At 42.0% G+C, this 18,888-nt stretch overlaps 1 protein-coding gene across 1 annotated transcript in view; it reads right to left on the reverse strand.

Annotated features, from left to right (window-relative positions):
• Positions 1 to 18,888, reverse strand: part of LOC109616768 (vasodilator-stimulated phosphoprotein-like) — a 28,253-nt gene that overhangs the window by 2,336 nt on the left and 7,029 nt on the right. The window lies entirely within an intron of this gene.

The following is an 18,888-nucleotide window of genomic DNA, read 5'->3' on the forward strand; positions in this document are numbered from 1 at the left end:
CATATACAGGAGACTACCTTTCAAACTGGCTTTTCAAAGGGTTGTTTGTGGAGTCGCTTACCTTACCAGTAAATACTTGACATCTCTGAGGCATGAGAGGGCGATGGTGGAGTGAGAGGACTACTGTATTACACACTGTGCACTTGTCCAGGGCATACTGTATACACTGCACGCTCCCCAAAACAAATACGACGTCCCATTTCAAGCAGATTTAGGATGCATTTAAGTTTGAGCAGCAGGTAGTGAAACACCTGATAATGAATGCAGCCTTCCAGTTGGATTGTCGGACAGCCAGTCGGTTTGTCTTTCATTTAGCCAATGGGTTTGTCAGTCAGCCAGTCAATGAGAAAGTAACCTGGTCCACTTCTTAGTCTTAGTTAGTTCACTGTTCTCCTGGGAAGTTTCAGTTCTTTAGTAGAATGTGTTTTTTTTATCCTTTACCAGATGTATGCCTTTTCTATATCTTTCCCAGTATATTCAATGTGTCATCGGTGGAATCCAGTCAGGCTGTAGAGACATCAAAGAAGATAAAAGGAAACAGGATGAACCTGAGTTCAGCTTGTGATGTCATGGGCAAATGGTCTGAATGTCTAAAAACATGTCGTCTCTTTGTGTCACTATGGGTGAGTGTGTGCAGATTGATAGCAAAAATTTAATCGGTTACAAATCAATTTAACAAAACAACAAAGTGTGAAGGAAGTGAAACGGTCTGGATACTTTCCCGAAGTCACTGAATAATGAGAAAGACCATTCCAAACTGGCGCACGTGCGTGTCTATGAACTGTCCAGGTAAATATACCAGGGTAAAGAGCCGTGCCAGTCAGAACATGAATGCTAAGCAGCCACACACGGGAACTTGCACCGAAGAGACCCACTGTATTACTCGAGATCTCAATTGTTATCTAGATATTGATCACCACGTAGTGAAAATATGACTGGAAGATAAATAGGACCTCTGGGGCAAGAAAATCCTTGCCTTGAACCAAAATGCCAGATGGTCTGTCCAAACCCACGAGGAACCATACGTTTTTCACGTGACCCAGTAATAACACACCATTCTGAACTATAATTATAAACAACCAACAGTGGGAACAATGGCAGATTTGTCTCCGTCTATGAACAGAGGAAGCCAGGGAAGGTGCTTCTCCATGGCTGAGGTCTAAAAACCCCGGCCAAACATTTGCTGTACTGGATTCAACTGTTGGCGGAGCAAACACGGCATCTATTGCACACAAACCGCCGAGCCTCGTCCCACACAGTCAGCCAGTCACATCCAGGGCACCTGGCCATTTTGGAGAGAAGGAGCTTGTCTTGTCTGACACTTCCGGCCTCCTGAAGACAGAGGACACCTGTGGGAGCAGAGCCCATATATGTACTTGGGCCTCAAGTGGAACTTTGCCTGATACCTTTTGTGCCTTAAAAAATAAGCAATAAAAAGATATTGAATACCCAGCACCAGAAAAAAAGACCAACAAAAGAACCCTATCATTCAGTCATCTCGCTGGTCTGAGATGGAGGAAAGAACAAATTGTGACACACAGATGGAGGAAAGAGAAAATCAGGACACAGATGGAGGAAAGAGAAAATCAGGACACAGATGGAGGAAAGAGAAAATCGTGACACAGATGGAGGAAAGAGAAAATCGTGACACACAGGTGGAGGAAATAGAAAATCGTGACACACAGATGGAGAAAATAGAAAATCGTGACACAGATGGAGGAAAGAGAAAATTGTGACACAGATGGAGGAAAGACAAAATCGTGACACAGATGGAGGAAAGAGAAAATCGTGACACAGATGGAGGAAAGAGAAGATCATGACACACAGATGGAGGAAAGAGAAGATTGTGACACACAGATGGAGGGAAGAGAAGATCGAGACATACAGATGGAGGGAAGAGAAGATCATGACACACAGATGGAGGAAAGAGAAGATCGAGACACACAGATGGAGGAAAGAGAAGATCGAGACACACAGATGGAGGAAAGAGAAGATTGTGACACACAGATGGAGAAAAGAGAAGATTGTGACACACAGATGGAGGAAAGAGAAGATCGAGACACACAGATAGAGAAAAGACAAGATTGTGACACACAGATGGAGGAAAGAGAAAATTGTGACACACAGATGGAGGAAAGAGAAGATCGGCTGATCCGTCTTCCGTGTCGGCCGGGAGGCAGGATGTGGTGCCCAGCCTACTATACCAGCTGTACTGCCTCTGACTCACACACACACACACACACACACACACACACACACACACACACACACACACACACACACACACGTACATGTAGTGCTTCCTGGACTGTCTGAGGTCTGTGTGTTAAATTAGGAGCTCTGGTGAGAAAGACCTGTTTACTTACTGGCTGCTCTGCTCTGTTAGGCAGACACACGCGCACACTCACAGACACACACACACACACACACACACACACACACACACACACACATATTGGCTAAACTATGACTACTGATACAATGTATCACTAAACTTGGTAATTATAACTAATACTAACCTACAAAGCATAATGCTGATTACAAGAAATGAAAACAGTTGTGCAACCATTACCAGGCAAAATCTCTGGATCCTGATTGAATGCCACTGTGAGAGTCCCACCTAGTCTCAGGGAAGGTCCGATCCTACCAAGTCAGTGGGGGGACTCAACAACAGGGGCCCAACAGTTATCAAATACATACTGATCTAGATTTCACAGATCTGATCAAATCCATAGAGCCTGCAGGATCAGCCGTGTTCACGTTCAGGGTCTGTTTGCCATGGAAGCTCTTGGTGATTACGGCATTGCGCTTTGTGAAGTGCGACAAATGTGAAGGGCAGAATGACAGCTTGAGGAGAGAAAAGTAGGTATCAAGAACTATTAGAAATACCGATGCCGTTTCTTAATTTGAGCCAGTTCACACTGTGGGAAAATAATCCTAGAGAAACACAACACTTTCATATGGATAGGAATTCATTAACAGCCTCTGTACAAAATTGAACAGTATAGTTTGTTTAGTTATAGTTAAAAATATTGCAGTAAAGTTTGTTTAGTTATAGTTAAAAATATTGCAGGATAGTTTTAGTTATAGTTAAAAATATTGCAGTATAGTTTATTTAGTTATAGTTTTAAAATACCACAGTATAGTTTATTTAGTTATAGTTTTAAAATACCACAGTATAGTTTGCTTACTGGACTGGAGCAAGGACACAGTGTGAGTAAATATTTCCACAGTCAACAACCTTACAACAAAAAATGATCTAAGTGTAATCTGGTGAAACATCCTTACAGTAGGTTTCAGTACGCTTTTCAAAGTGATTATTTCCTAACACACCATTTGGGTGAATAATTAAGCAGCAAAATCCTAGGTTGGCATCCTATTTTCACACAATTGTGCCGACCCCAACCGAACTATACAAGCTCTGATATTTTTTTTCATGCTGAGCTTTCTAGCATTGTTCCAAAAACAGGCCATCTTATTACAGCGGGTTTGGCTCAGCTCGTTTCGGCATGAGATCCCCTACCGATGCCGTACCTTCATTTGAGCCAATTTGCCCCAGTAAGTAGGCAATAGTATTGCAGCAACTGGAAATAACTGTGATGTAAGCCCCAATATTATAAAGAAATTTTTGTAAGGAAAATTTTCACTGGAAATTAAAAATCCTTCTTCTGCATTTACAGAGCTCAATCCCAGATCCCTGGACTGTAGGAGGGTATCTTCCAGTTCTCATGGATCCAGTTCACAGTCAGTGAGTTCAGACAACTGTCTGTCTGCCTGCTGGTCTGCCTGTTTGTCAACCTGATTGTCTGTCTGCCTGTTTGACAGCCTGATTGTATTGGTGGCCACTACATGTTTTCTACAGTTAGTAGTTTGTTTCAGGTTTGGAATAAAAACACAATGGGAACCAGAGCAATCACTTCTCTTCACTTAGTTACTCTTCACTCTCTCACTTTTTGTCCTCTCACTCTCTCTGTCTCACTCCCTCCCTTTGTCTCTTTCTAATACTGTTACGGTCTATAGCATTGCTTTCATCTTCCTATTTGACTGTGCCCAGTAATCAGAAAGAGTTACACAAGCAAAGAAAAGTAAAAGAAAAGTCCTTCAACTCTCCTTCATAATTAGATGTGAGAGAGATGTGAGATTCTAGAACAAAGAGTGCAGTTGTTTTCAATCTTAGAGGTCACATGACCTGAGAGAAAATAAAGAAAATAAATCATGCTTTTTGTTTGGATCTACTGTATAGCTTTAGTCCTTAGCTTTTTCAAGTCAGCTAACAAAAACTCCTGGGCCTTTCTTTTTATCAAGCATCTCACAACCCAAGCAGTCAGTTAATATTCAAACATACTTACATGATATCATTGGAAACATTTTAATACATTATTTATTCAAATCCTTGTGATTATTACCATGCCATTGAATTTTTCTGATTTCGCTCTGATGTTTTTTTTTACTCATAATAGGTTAGCAAGCAACATGTGCAATTTGTATAGTTAAATAAATAATTTATTTCTGCATGGCTGGTCAGGTTGATCAGAGTAGGTGTGCTGTATCAGTTGAGCCATTTAGACATTCGTAAAGCACAGGTGAGTTCTGGTGAGACAGGTAATACTTAGCCAGGTCTCAGCACTTTGGTGAACAGAGTAATTCATCACAAAGCTAACAACAGTAACAATCCTAACAACAGTAACAACAGTAACAACCCTAACAACAATAACAACAGTAACAACCCTAACAACAGTAACACCCCTAACAACAGTAACAACAGTAACACCCGTAACAACAGTAACAACCCTAACAACAGTAACAACAGTAAGACCCCTAACAACAGTAACAACACCAACAACAGTAACAACACCAACAACAATAACAACCCTAACCACACCAACAACAGTAACAACACCAACAACAGTAACAACCCTAACAACTGTAACTACAGCAACAATCCTAACAGTAACAACACCAACAACAGTAACAACATTAACAACACTAACAACAGTAAGAACACCAACAACAGTAACAATCCTAACAAAACAAACAACAGTAACAACACTAAGAACACCAACAACAGTAACAACACTAAGAACACCAACAACAGTAACAACCCTAACAACACTAACAACAGTAGCAACAACAGTAACAACACTAACAACCCTAACAACAGTAACAACAGCAACTACAGTAACTACCCTAACACTAAGTAACAAAACCAACAACAGTAATTACAGTAACAACAGCATTGACCAACTGGCTCTGCCTGCCTGCCTGCCTTTCTTTCCCTCTCTTTCTGTCTGTCTCCTTTGATCGCCCCCTTTCAGCCTCCACCTTTGTCCCTGGGTGGCAGTTGGACAAGGTCTCATGTCTCCCGACAGCATTGTATCAAATAAGCTGTGAAACCCTTCCCACCATTTACACTGCAGTTACTCACTCTCTTGGTACGGCTCAAATGTCCAAACCTTTCTGACAATCCCAGTAATAATAGATGGTGGAGCTCAATTTGGGGAAAATAATTCTGATCAAATTAGGATACGACATCTGTATATACAGACATGCAAACTATGCAAACTGTATATACAGACATGCAGACAAATGGCAAACCAACCTGCTATAAATCTTGCCAGAAACATTAAGCCAACTGTAGATAAATCTAAAAGAAAATGAAACCTTAGTAAATTGGATACTTCACTAGCTGTGACTGATGCTTGCTGTGGCTGATGCTAGCTGTGGCTGATGCTTGCTGTGGCTGATGCTTGCTGTGGCTGATGCTTGCTGTGGCTGATGCTTGCTGTGGCTGATGCTTGCTGTGGCTGATGCTTGCTGTGGCTGATGCTAGCTGTGGCTGATGCTAGCTGTGGCTGATGCTAGCTGTGGCTGATGCTTGCTTTTGTGGTTGGCTGTTACAAGCGGTGGTAAGGAACAGATTAGAATGTCCACAACGGTAGCACACATTTAGAGGCTTGGGGGCAAGAGCCATAGGAAACTTCCAGACTGTGTCCTCTCAAAACGAGCTGTGCTCCATAAGACTCCAGAAATCAAATACGGATCCTCGGCAGAACCGAAGGCGACAGACTAAACACATACAGGGAAACTGAGAGAGGAAACCAATCCCCCCCCCGTGACTCTACATGATCCCTGTGTTGTTTTTGGATGGCTCCTAAAGGAGTCCAAACGGAAATGCCCAGGGGCGCTAGAAAGTGCTTATAAGAGGGGGTCACAGATCGGACAAGGCCTTGCTCCCACTGAAGTATCAGAGAGGACATACAGGGGGCAAGAGCAACCATGTACATGACCATTACGTCATCTGCTAAATTGGAATATAACTTTTGCCGCTGATGATATATGTTGGCCATCTACTAAAGACACTGATAAAACCCTCTACCCAAAGAAAATGATAAAACCCTCTACCGAAAGAAAATGATAAAACCCTCTACCGAAAGACACTGATAAAACCCTCTACCCAAAGACACTGATAAAACCCTCTACCCAAAGACACTGATAAAACCCTCTACCGAAAGACACTGATAAAACCCTCTACCCAAAGACACTGATAAAACCCTCTACCCAAAGACACTGATAAAACCCTCTACCCAAAGACACTGATTAAACCCTCTACCCAAAGACACTGATATAACCCTCTACCCAAAGACACTGATAAAACCCTCTACCCAAAGACACTGATAAAACCCTCTACCCAAAGACACTGATAAAACCCTCTACCCAAAGACACTGATAAAACCCTCTACCCAAAGACACTGATAAAACCCTCTACCCAAAGACACTGATAAAACCCTCTACCGAAAGACATTGATTAAACCCTCTACCCAAAGACACCGATAAAACCCTCTACCCAAAGACACTGATATAACCCTCTACCCAAAGACACTGATATAACCCTCTACCCAAAGACACTGATATAACCCTCTACCCAAAGACACTGATATAACCCTCTACCCAAAGACACTGATATAACCCTCTACTGAAAGACACTGATATAACCCTCTACTGAAAGACACAGATAAAACCTGAATGAAAAAAAAACTGGCCTTGCTCCCACTGAAGTATCAGAGAGGACATACAGGGGGCAAGAGCAACCATGTACATGACCATTACGTCATCTGCTATATTGGAATATAACTTTTGCCGCTGATGATATATGTTGGCCATCTACCAAAGACACAGATAAAACCCTCTACCCAAAGAAAATGATAAAGCCCTCTACCGAAAGAAAATGATAAAACCCTCTACCCAAAGACACTGATAAAACCCTCTACCCAAAGACACTGATAAAACCCTCTACCGAAAGACACTGATAAAACCCTCTACCCAAAGACACTGATAAAACCCTCTACCCAAAGACAGATAAAACCCTCTACCCAAAGACACTGATAAAACCCTCTACCCAAAGACACTGATAAAACCCTCTACCCAAAGAAAATGATAAAGCCCTCTAACGAAAGAAAATGATAAAACCCTCTACCCAAAGACACTGATAAAACCCTCTACCGAAAGACATTGATTAAACCCTCTACCCAAAGACACTGATAAAACCCTCTACCCAAAGACACTGATTAAACCCTCTACCCAAAGTCACTGATAAAACCCTCTACCGAAAGACATTGATTAAACCCTCTACCCAAAGACACTGATAAAACCCTCTACCCAAAGACACTGATTAAACCCTCTACCCAAAGACACTGATAAAACCCTCTACCCAAAGACACTGATAAAAACCTCTACCCAAAGACACTGATAAAACCCTCTACCGAAAGACACTGATAAAACCCTCTACCCAAAGACACTGATAAAACCCTCTACCCAAAGACACTGATAAAACCCTCTACCCAAAGACACTGATAAAACCCTCTACCCAAAGACACTGATAAAACCCTCTACCGAAAGACATTGATTAAACCCTCTACCCAAAGACACTGATAAAACCCTCTACCCAAAGACACTGATTAAACCCTCTACCCAAAGTCACTGATAAAACCCTCTACCGAAAGACATTGATTAAACCCTCTACCCAAAGACACTGATAAAACCCTCTACCCAAAGACACTGATTAAACCCTCTACCCAAAGACACTGATAAAACCCTCTACCCAAAGACACTGATAAAACCCTCTACCGAAAGACACTGATAAAACCCTCTACCCAAAGACACTGATAAAACCTGAATGAAAAAAAAACTGAATGCAAATACTTTTTCTAATGTTTTCTGTGTTTTATTTATTTCAGCAAATATCCTTTCATTCACTACATGGGAAAGTCTAAAAAGTTACTTGACAAAAAGGCTATTGACGTACGCGAGTAAACCAAGTATTAATTCTCTGGTCTCTGTTGCATAAGCATGGGGGAACAAAAGACAATAATGAAAACACACACAGGGTCTATGGCATAACAAAAGCAAACAACCGTGTTGGTGTTTAGGCACTAGCTGCATTAAGGCCCAGCTGTTTTCTGTTAGAGAAGCCTTGTGAAACTGCTTGCTATCTGTTTCACAGGAATCCCAAACAAACTGAGCTGTTCAGTGTTTGTGTCTCTGTCCTTGAGATGGTTGCAGTTGGTCCCAACATTAGCCACATGGATTCGAGAAACCCCTTCGACCAACAGACAACCCTGGAGACAAAGACCTCCCAGACACCCCATCTACGGGCCAGTTGTGTGTTTGCACACCTAAGCTTATGTGTGTGTTGTGTGCTTCCACAGTTGAGTGTGTAGGGTGCTCTTAACAGGAAAACTGATGCAGAGATCTTTACCGATTGTATGGTCCCCAGGACTCCACTGAAAACATGATGAACTGTTATAGAATGGACCAGCCCGGCTAAAAAAAATTAACATACTCATCCGATGAAAACAGCACCAGATGCCCGTAGCCTATGATGTAGTCACGGAGCTGAGGGAGGATCTCCGTCATCCACACAGATGGTCCCAGTAATGGAGCTCCGTCATCCACACAGAGGGTCCCAGTAATGGAGCTCCGTCATCCACACAGAGGGTCCCAGTAATGGAGCTCCGTCATCCACACAGAGGGTCCCAGTAATGGAGCTCCGTCATCCACACAGAGGGCCCTAGTAATGGAGCTCTGTCATCCACCCAGAGAGTCACAGTAATAGAGATCCGTCATCCACACATAGGGTCCCAGTAATGGAGCTCTGTCATCCACACATAGGGTCCCAGTAATGGAGCTCCGTCATCCACACAGAGGGTCCCAATAATGGAGCTCCGTCATCCACACAGAGGGCCCTAGTAATGGAGCTCTGTCATCCACCCAGAGAGTCACAGTAATAGAGATCCGTCATCCACACAGAGGGTACCAGTAATGAAGCTTCGTCATGCACACAGAGAGTCCCAGTAATGGTTGGACCATGACCTCTGATCCTTATCAGAGTTCCTGACTTCCCCTCGACTTCCCCAGTCCAAACCTTAACCACAAGGCCTGTGAATCATATCTGATCTGCTAGAGGGGGACAGAGAAATTGACCCCCTGTAGGAGTGCAATAAGGGTCTGGCTCTTTGCCTGTGGAGCTTAAAAAAAAAAGGAGCTTAAATAGTGTTAATGGGGGCAATGTTCACTGTTCACCACCCCACAGACTAACCTCCAATGTCCTCCTGGTGTTTCTACTAATCAAATGTAATAAAGACAATTGTGAGAAAAGCTGTACACCATACTCAAACCCTGCCTAGACTCTACGCTGGTTTCTTTGTCTTTGCCAGGCATGGATAGAGTTGTTGCCCCCCAGGAGGGTATTTGAGCAGTCTCTTACTCCCTCTATCCCAGGCAAGTTGATCCAAATATTGGGCTTCACCCCTGTTGATTCAGTGTCGCTCCCACTCCTTGGCTATTTTTTCAGGGCAGTAGGAGCAACAAACTTTTCCATTCCTGGTAGAGGATGAATGGCAGCTTTGTCCCACTTAGATCTAGACTTCCATATTGATTCCAAGACCTTTGAGGGACCCCCCCCACCAAAAAAAAAAAACACCCCCCATCCCTCTCTCACTCTGCCTGCATCAGAGACAGGAAAAGACACATACTGGGCCGACTCTGGGGAGCTTTGATCCAGATGGTTTTGGGGTGGGAGTCTGACCCAGGAGCCTTGGGGGCCAACAATGGATGCTCAGTCTTCCAGACATGACCGGCTATATTTGCTGCAGTGGCAGGAGGAGAGACGAGGGAGGAGGGCGGAGTGAGGAGAAAGGTCCCTCTCTGTTTCTCTTGATACCTGGCTTTCCACACTCCATTTCTGAACATATTTCAGTTTACTTAATTCACAATTGAAATAACTCTGTGGATTTTGAAGTCAGGCCCCCCTTGCTCCTTGACTTTTTCAAATAACTCTATTTAACACGTGTTTTGTTCGATTTCTTTTTTTATAAGCCACATTTTCATTTCCAGTTCAACCACTGATCTATTAGAAGCTCAGATGCATCCTGTTAAACCCTCGTTCATTAGGTGAGGCATGGACCTATCCTGGTGAACCATTACCTATTTGATTAGGCTTGGACGTGTCCTTAACACTGACTTATTAGATTAACCTTGGACCTATCCTGTTAAATCCTTACACACTGGATTAGGCTTGGATTTACGGTTGTGCTCAAAGGTTTGCATACCCTTGTAGAATTGGTAATATATGTACAATTCGTAAAGACAACACGAGTGAGCAGGCAAAACATGTCTTTTCTTTTCTAACTGTAGGTCATAACAGAACGGTACAATCATAAAACAAGATATGGCAACAAAGAAACAAATTAACTGACCCCTGTTCAAAAGACTGCATACTCTTAGTTCTTAATATTGTGTATTGCCCCCCTTAGCATCAATGGCAGTGTGCAGTGTTTTGTAATAGTTGTCTCTGAGGCCCCACATTTTAGCAGGCGGTATAGCTGCCCATTCATCTTGGTAAAATGCCTCCAGGTCATGCAAAGTCTTTGGTTGTCTTTCATGAACTGCACATTTGAGATCTCCCCAGAGTCGCTCGATGATATTAAGGTCAGGAGACTATAATGACCACTCCAGAACCTTCACCTTTTTCTGCTGTAACCACTGGAGGGTCAACTTGGCCTTGTGCTTAGGGTCATTGTCGTGCTGGAAAGTCCAAGAGCGTCCCATGCGCAGCTTTCATGCAGAAGAATGCAAATTGTCTGCCAGTATTTTCTGAAAACATGCTGCATTCATCTTGCCATACATTTTCACAAGATTCCCATGCCTTTAGAGCTCCCACAACCCCATAACATCAGTGAGCTACCACCACGCTTCACAGTGGGAATGGTATTCTGTTCACTGTAGGCCTTGTTGACCCCTCTCCAAACATAACGCTTATGGTTGTGACCATAAAGCTCTATTTTGGCCTCGTCACTCCAAATGACAGTGTGCTAGAAGCTGTGAGGCGTGTCAAGGTGTTGTCGGGCATATTTTAACCAGGCTATTTTGTGGCATTTGCGCTGTAAAGGCTTCTTTCTTGCAACTTGACCATGCAGCACATTTTTGTTCAAGTATTGTCGTATTGTGCTCCTTGAAACAAACACACCGTCTTTTTCCAGAGCAGCCTGTATTTCTACCTGTGGATTTTTCTTTGTATCACGAACAATTCTTCTGGCAGTTTTGGCTGAAATCTTTCTTGGTCTACCTGACCTTGGCTTGGTATCAGAGAGATCCCTGAATTTTTAATAAGTGATTGAACAATACTGAGTGGCATTTGCAAGGCTTTGGATATCTTTTTATATCCTTTTCCTTTTTAAAGTTCCATTACCTTGTTATGCAGGACTTTGGCCAGTTCTGCTCCCCATGGCTCAGTATCTAGCCTGCTCAGTGCATCCACGTGAGAGCTAACAAACTCATTGACTATTTATACATAGACACTAATTGCGGTGTAAAAAATCCACAGGTGTGGGAAATTCACCTTTAATTGCCATTTTCACCCGTGTGTGTCTGTAACAAGGGCAAACATTCAAGGGTATGTAAACTTTTGATCAGGGCCATTTGGGTGATTTCTGTTATCATTATGATTTAAAAAGGAGCCAAACTACTAATAATAAATGGCTTCATATGATCACTATCCTTAAATAAAAGACATAATGAGTCATATTTTCAAAATCAATGTAATAAAACTTCACAATTTCTGCCTTGGTATGTAAACTTATGAGCACAACTGTAGCCTGTTAAACCCTAACTTATTAGATTAGGCTTGTGCATATCATGTTGAACTCTGACGTAGGCTTGGATATTTCTTGTTAATCCCTGATTTATTAGATTAGGTTTGAAATTAGCCTGTTAAATTAGGACCTATTTTGTTAAAGCCTAACCTATCAGATATGGCCAGTTCAGCTGTTCAAGTAGGACTTTCCTGACATTTTCTTAGTTGCATCTCAGAGCAAAAGCCATGGTCCGAGAGCTTCCAAAGCATCAGAGGGATATCACTGTTGAAAGATATGAGTCAGGTGAAGGGTAATAAAGAATTTTGAAAGCATTAGATATACCATAGAACACAGTGAAGACAGTAATCATCAAGTGGAGAAAATATGGCACAACAGAGACATTACCAAGAACTGGACATCCCTCCAAAATCTATGAAAAGAAGAGATGAAAACTGATCAGAGAGGCTTCCAAGAGGCCTACAACAACATTAAAGGAACTGCAGGAATTTCTGGCAAGTACTGGCTGTGTGCTACATGTGACAACAATCTCCCGTATTCTTCATATGAATGGGCTATGGGGTAGGGTGGCAAGACGGAAGCCTTTTCTTACAAAGAAAAACATCCAAGCCTGGCTGAAGTTTGTAAAAACAAACATCAAGTCCCCCAAAAGCACATGGGAAAATGTGTTATGTTCTGATGAAACCAAGGTTGAACTTTCTGGCCATGATTCCAAAAGGTATGTTTGGCGCAAAAACAATACTGCACATCACCCAAAGAACACCATACCCACAGTGAAGCATGGTGGTGGCAGCATCATGCTTTGGGGCTGTTTTTCATCAGCTGGAACCGGGCCTTAGTCAGGATGGAGGGAATTATGAACAGTTCCAAATACCAGGCAATTTTGGCACAAAACCTTCAGGCGTCCGTTAGAAATATGAAGATGAAGTTCACCTTTCAGCACGACAACGACCCAAAGCACACATCCAAATCCACAAAAGCATGGCTTCACCAGAAGTAGATTAACATTTTGGAATGGCCCAGCCAGAGCCCAGACCTGAATCATATTGATAATCTGCGGAGTGATCTGAAGAGGGTTGTGCACAGGAGATGTCATCGCAATCTGACAGATTTGGAGCGCTTTTGCAAAAAAGAGTGGGCATGGCCACGTCATGATATGCCATACTAATAGACTCCTAGCCAAAACGACTGAGTGCTGTAATCAAATCAAAAGGTGCTTCTACAAAGTATTAGTTTAAGGGTGTGCACACTTATGCAACCAGGTTGTTGTGAGTTTTTTATGTTCAATTCTTTCCCCTGAAAATGTCAGTTTGTTTTTCAATTGAATTGTTCACGTTGTAGGTCACATTAAAGGTGGAAAAAGTTCTGACATGATTAATCTTTGTCTCATTCTTTTACATCACAAGAACCTGGCATTTTCACAGGGGTGTGTAGACTTTTTATATGCACTATACATAGAATATAATTATAAAACAATACACACTCAAAAATATAGGTGCGAAACTTTTGAAGAATGTCCCCTGAAAGGTACAGTGTTCATCTTTATGGGTACAGAAGAGCACCCTTTGACAGAAATGGTACAGAGTGAATTAAAACAAAAGAAAGATCAAATGTGTACCATTTCATCCCTGAGGGGAGGGGCAGGATTGGACCCTGCAGCATTGAAAATGTGTGTAGGTCATTCGCTGGTACATTTTGATACAAAAGGTACCAAAATGGACTGGCACTAAAGGTTGCCCAAATGTCTTTCAAAAAGGTACCCCCCCAGCGTACCCTTTAAAGTATACACCGTTACTGCTATTTCTGAGCATGTACTTTATAGTTAAAAGAACACGCTTCAATAGTATGGCAAACACAGTATTTTAATTACTAATTTGAGACCTCCTTCTAAACAAACCATTATGTAATCCTGTGTCTAATCTGTACTTCCCTCTAAACGACTTTCCCTGATAATACAATATGTGACCTAATTAGGCCCTCTGTGCTGTGTACTTTCATCTAGGAGCCAATTTCAACACACACACACACACACCCAATAATAAAACATCAACACAAATAACCAAGGCCTTCAAAGACTTTTAAACTGACAGACACGGACAAGAGGACAGAGAACTGAGAGTACCCTCTGCCTTACTTAGGACACAGGAAGTTCCATCTCCACTGGGCGGTCCTTGTCCAAGACAGCTTAATCTACATAAATAAATTAAATAAGCATTTTCCAATGCACAGAATATGCCCATCAGGAAGCTGGGAGAATGCGTTGGTTTGGCCAACCAAATCTCGGTTACAGCTTTGATGATTCCTCTGTTTTTTCTTTACTCGTTTTCAAAGCAAGCTACTCTGTGGAGGTTATTGGTGCCAGGAGGGTGGGTGGAGGGTGGAGGTTATGGGTGGATGTTATGGGTGGAGGGAGGGGGGAGTTATTACCTCAGGAATTACATGTGGAATAATAGAGCATGGTTCTAGTGAACTGACTGACTGAACTGGCAGACTGGCACGATGATTTACCTGCTGACTAAATGACTGGCTGACTGAATGCTTAAGTGCCTGGCTGACTGCTTTTCTGACATGTGATTTGCGGTTCTGGGTAAAAAAAAAAAAAGACTATGTTTTCAAAACTTTTAAAGACAATCTGAACAGTTACACATTAGACAAGTGAAATAAGTACATAGCAACTAAAGGTGACAGTGGTTATGATTCAAGACCAGATAAAGCATCTGACATGAAATCAAACAGAATTTGATCCTAGCTGTGACTGCTCGACTGAAATACTGACTGGCAGGCTGGCTGACTGGTTGGCTGAAAAACTGGTTGATATCAGCATACAAACCTTCATTTGGTGGTAATAAGAAAGAGCTTTCCGACAAAATTATGCTTCACATCACCCTGATGGACAGAATTTAGGAAGAGGTACATACTCTGTCATATACATTTGGCAAAGTGGCTTAAATATTATTTTGATAAAAACACTTCTGTGCTGTCCCAAACGAGCATTTTCAGATTTTTGTTTTTGAATAAAATACCCAATCTCTATCAGTAAACTTCATCATATGGATAGTAGAATAATGTCATATGGATTGAGATAGAGAAAGACAGAGAAGGAGAGTTTCAGACAGAGACTACGTTTATCTATGATTATATTCAATCAGGATTTCTCTTAATCCTTAAAGTGGTTCTCACTTAATTCCAGTATATTTTAGAAAGGAAAGTCCAGGAAATATTTAGGTCCAGGAAAAACTATTGAAACACCCTCAAGATATTAATATTGTTTTTGTCTTTGTTTCAGTTGTTTTTATTCCCCACGCCAGAAAAGCCCATCAAAATTAGAATTAGAATTCAGAGATAGACAGTTAGAGATGACTTGAGGAAGATAGAGAGGGAGAGGGAGAGAGAGAGAGAAGTGGTGGCATTGTAACTTAACTGATCCAGGGAAAAGGGCTCCAGACTGACCCAAAAATGCAGGGAGAGATGGAGAGAAAGAGAAAGGGAGCGGTGGAGGGAGAGATGCAGGAAGAGGTAGAGGGAGAGACAAAGGGAGAGATGCAGGAAGAATGGAGAGGAGAGATGCCCAGCCAAGGCTCCTCATTTATGGGCTGCTGAGTCAGAACACAGGGTCTCTGTGTGTGGAGGTGACGGCCACTGGGAGATGCTATCTTTACCATTCGATACAAAGGCCTCATAGACGGGGCTGGTCCGACCAGGACCACATCGACATAGAGTACAGCCACAGTCAGGAAGAGTGCGCCACCTGCTGGTAGGCAGATTCATTGACACATTTTCAACCACCAGTGGTAGTGGGAAGGACTGGCATGACCTACGGAAATTAGCCTATAGTCTTCAGGCAACAGTCAGATTGCAGTGGAAGTGTAGTTTTATTTTTTGTTGCTATTACTGCATCCAAAATATTAAACTTGCAGTTACTGCACCTTTACTGCAGTATTAAAACACATTCTCACAAGCACAGGTCAGAGCATAAGCTCACACATGAACAAGCAAGCACGTGCTTGCTAAATTATTTTATCTGTAAGGAGAAGAAAGTCATGAATTGTGATCTGTGGCATTTGTAGCACAGAAATAGAGTCTACCCATCTATCTATATGGTTTCGTGCACAGACATATTTTTTCTCTCCCTCAGTACTCTCATTCTATTTAAATGAATAGCTGCTACAGTGACAGTGTTTCCCTTGGCAAACCCCACGCCCTTTCTCATGATGAGACGTTTGGCAGACCAGATGGAAGGGAAGAGAGGAGAGAACATCTCACCGTACAAACAGCAAGAACAGAAACCAGGATGATGCAGAAACAATGTATAGTATTGTAACTGATCACTGAGTAATATGTGTATACTACTGTACCTGTTCCCCGAGTAATATGTGTATACTACTGTAACTGTTCCCTGAGTAATATTAATATACTACTGTAACTGTTCCCCGAGTAACATGTGTATACTACTGTACCTGTTCCCCGAGTAATATGTGTATACTACTGTACCTGTTCCCCGAGTAATATGTGTATACTACTGTAACTGTTCCCTGGGTAATATTAATATACTACTGTAACTGTTCCCCGAGTGTGTATACATGTGTATACTACTGTACCTGTTCCCCGAGTAATATGTGTATATTACTGTAACTGTTCCCTGAGTAATAAGTGTATACTACTGTAACTGTTCCCTGAGTAATATGTGTATAGTACTGTTACTATTCACTGAGTAATATGTATACAGTATTGTAACTGTTCCTTGAGTAATATGTGTATACTACTGTAACTGTTCACTGAGTAATATGTGTATACTACTGTAACTGTTCCCTGGGTAATATTAATATACTACTCTAACTGTTCCCCGAGTAACATGTGTATACTACTGGACCTGTTCCCCGAGTAATATGTGTATATTACTGTAACTGTTCCCTGAGTAATAAGTGTATACTACTGTAACTGTTCCCTGAGTAATATGTGTATAGTACTGTTACTATTCACTGAGTAATATGTATACAGTATTGTAACTGTTCCTTGAGTAATATGTGTATACTACTGTAACTGTTCCCTGAGTAATATGTGTATATTACTGTAACTATTCATTGAGTAATATGTATAGAGTATTGTAACTGTTCCCTGAGTAACATGTGTATACTGATGTTCCTGTTCCCCGAGTAACTTGTGTATACTACTGTAACTGTTCCCTGAGTAATATGTGTATAATACTGTAACTGTTCCCCGAGTAATATGTATATAGTATTGTAACTGTTCCCCGAGTAATATGTGTATACTACTGTACCTGTTCCCTGAGTAATATGTGTATAGTAGTGTAACTGTTCCCTGAGTAATATGTGTATAATACTGTAACTGTTCCCGGAGTAATATTTGTAGAGTAGTGTAACTGTTCCCTGAGTAAAATGTGTATAATACTGTAATTGTTCCCTGAGTAATATGTGTAGAGTAGTGTAACTGTTCCCTGAGTAATAATATGTGTAGAGTAGTGTAACTGTTCCCTGCGTAATATGTGTAGAGTAGTGTAACTGTTCCCCGAGTAATATGTGTAGAGTAGTGTAACTGTTCCCTGAGTAATATGTGTATAATACTGTAACTGTTCCCTGAGTAATATGTGTATAGTAGTGTAACTGTTCCCTGAGTAATATGACTGACCTGAATGCTTCCCAAGTTTAGAGCAACTCAAGATTTCATCATGAAGAAAACTCAGGATCTGAAGAGGAATTTCTTCCCCTCTTTCTCTCCTCCACCCTGTCCTCCCCCTTACCTTCCCTCCTCTCTCTTGTTTCTCTCTGACTTTCTCTGTTCTCCCCCTCATTCAAACTACCTCTCCCTCTGCTCTGACTTCCTCTCCCCCATACTCACTCCTCCGCCATTCACTCCCACCTAATCTCCCCCAAGTATTCAAAAATGTTCCCTCACATCTCCTCCACATTACTCTCACCTTCCTCCTCTTTCTTCTTCGTCTCTCGCTCTCTCTCTCCCCTTCTCTCCCTCTTTTCCTCCTCCTCTCTCCCTCCAAACTCATATTATGAAACATGTCACTCATCAACTGATGCTGACAAAGCAATTACTTTTTCAGAATTCCAGTTTCGCCTTAAAAATAGATATTCACACATCTGATTAGACCACCATACTATTTTACCGCATTATATAAATCACGGACCTAAAGTATAGGCACAGAGGATTCTAGACTCCAGCCCTGAAATGCTATAATAACAGGAACACAAGTTGGTTAAGACGGTCAAATGAGCACAGTGTGGTATTAGAACTAACCCCCAAGCCTTATGCCACCACTGACCCAGAGAAACCACCAGCCACTAACAACAGCAGACCTGTAGGAATCACATAACACACCAGACTAGTGCAGACAGCCAGACAGACAGGCAGGCAGGCAGTCTGAAAGACTGGCACAGGGCAGACTGCCAGTTAGACAGTCAGGCAGTAACCCAGTGAGCAAAATCATTTTCGGCGTCTTTTCCACGTCCTTTCAAACAGAAATGCATCTTTTCAGTATATTTTCAACATCCTTTTCTCGGTGGGAAGGCAGCCAGGCATCACACATCAACTATTTCACGTCCAGTCCTCAAACATATTCGACTTAGAATCATGTTACCCAGGGTTTTGTGCCAGCAGACCTGGGTTCACATAATACTCCAAATCTCACATACTATACTATTTAGCAGTTGCTTTAGCCAGACTATAGTTGTAGATAGGGCAAGGTTTGCCACTTGCACCATTGGGCCGG

Source organism: Esox lucius, chromosome 17 (genome assembly GCF_011004845.1).
Source record: "Esox lucius isolate fEsoLuc1 chromosome 17, fEsoLuc1.pri, whole genome shotgun sequence".
Taxonomy (NCBI): domain Eukaryota; kingdom Metazoa; phylum Chordata; class Actinopteri; order Esociformes; family Esocidae; genus Esox; species Esox lucius.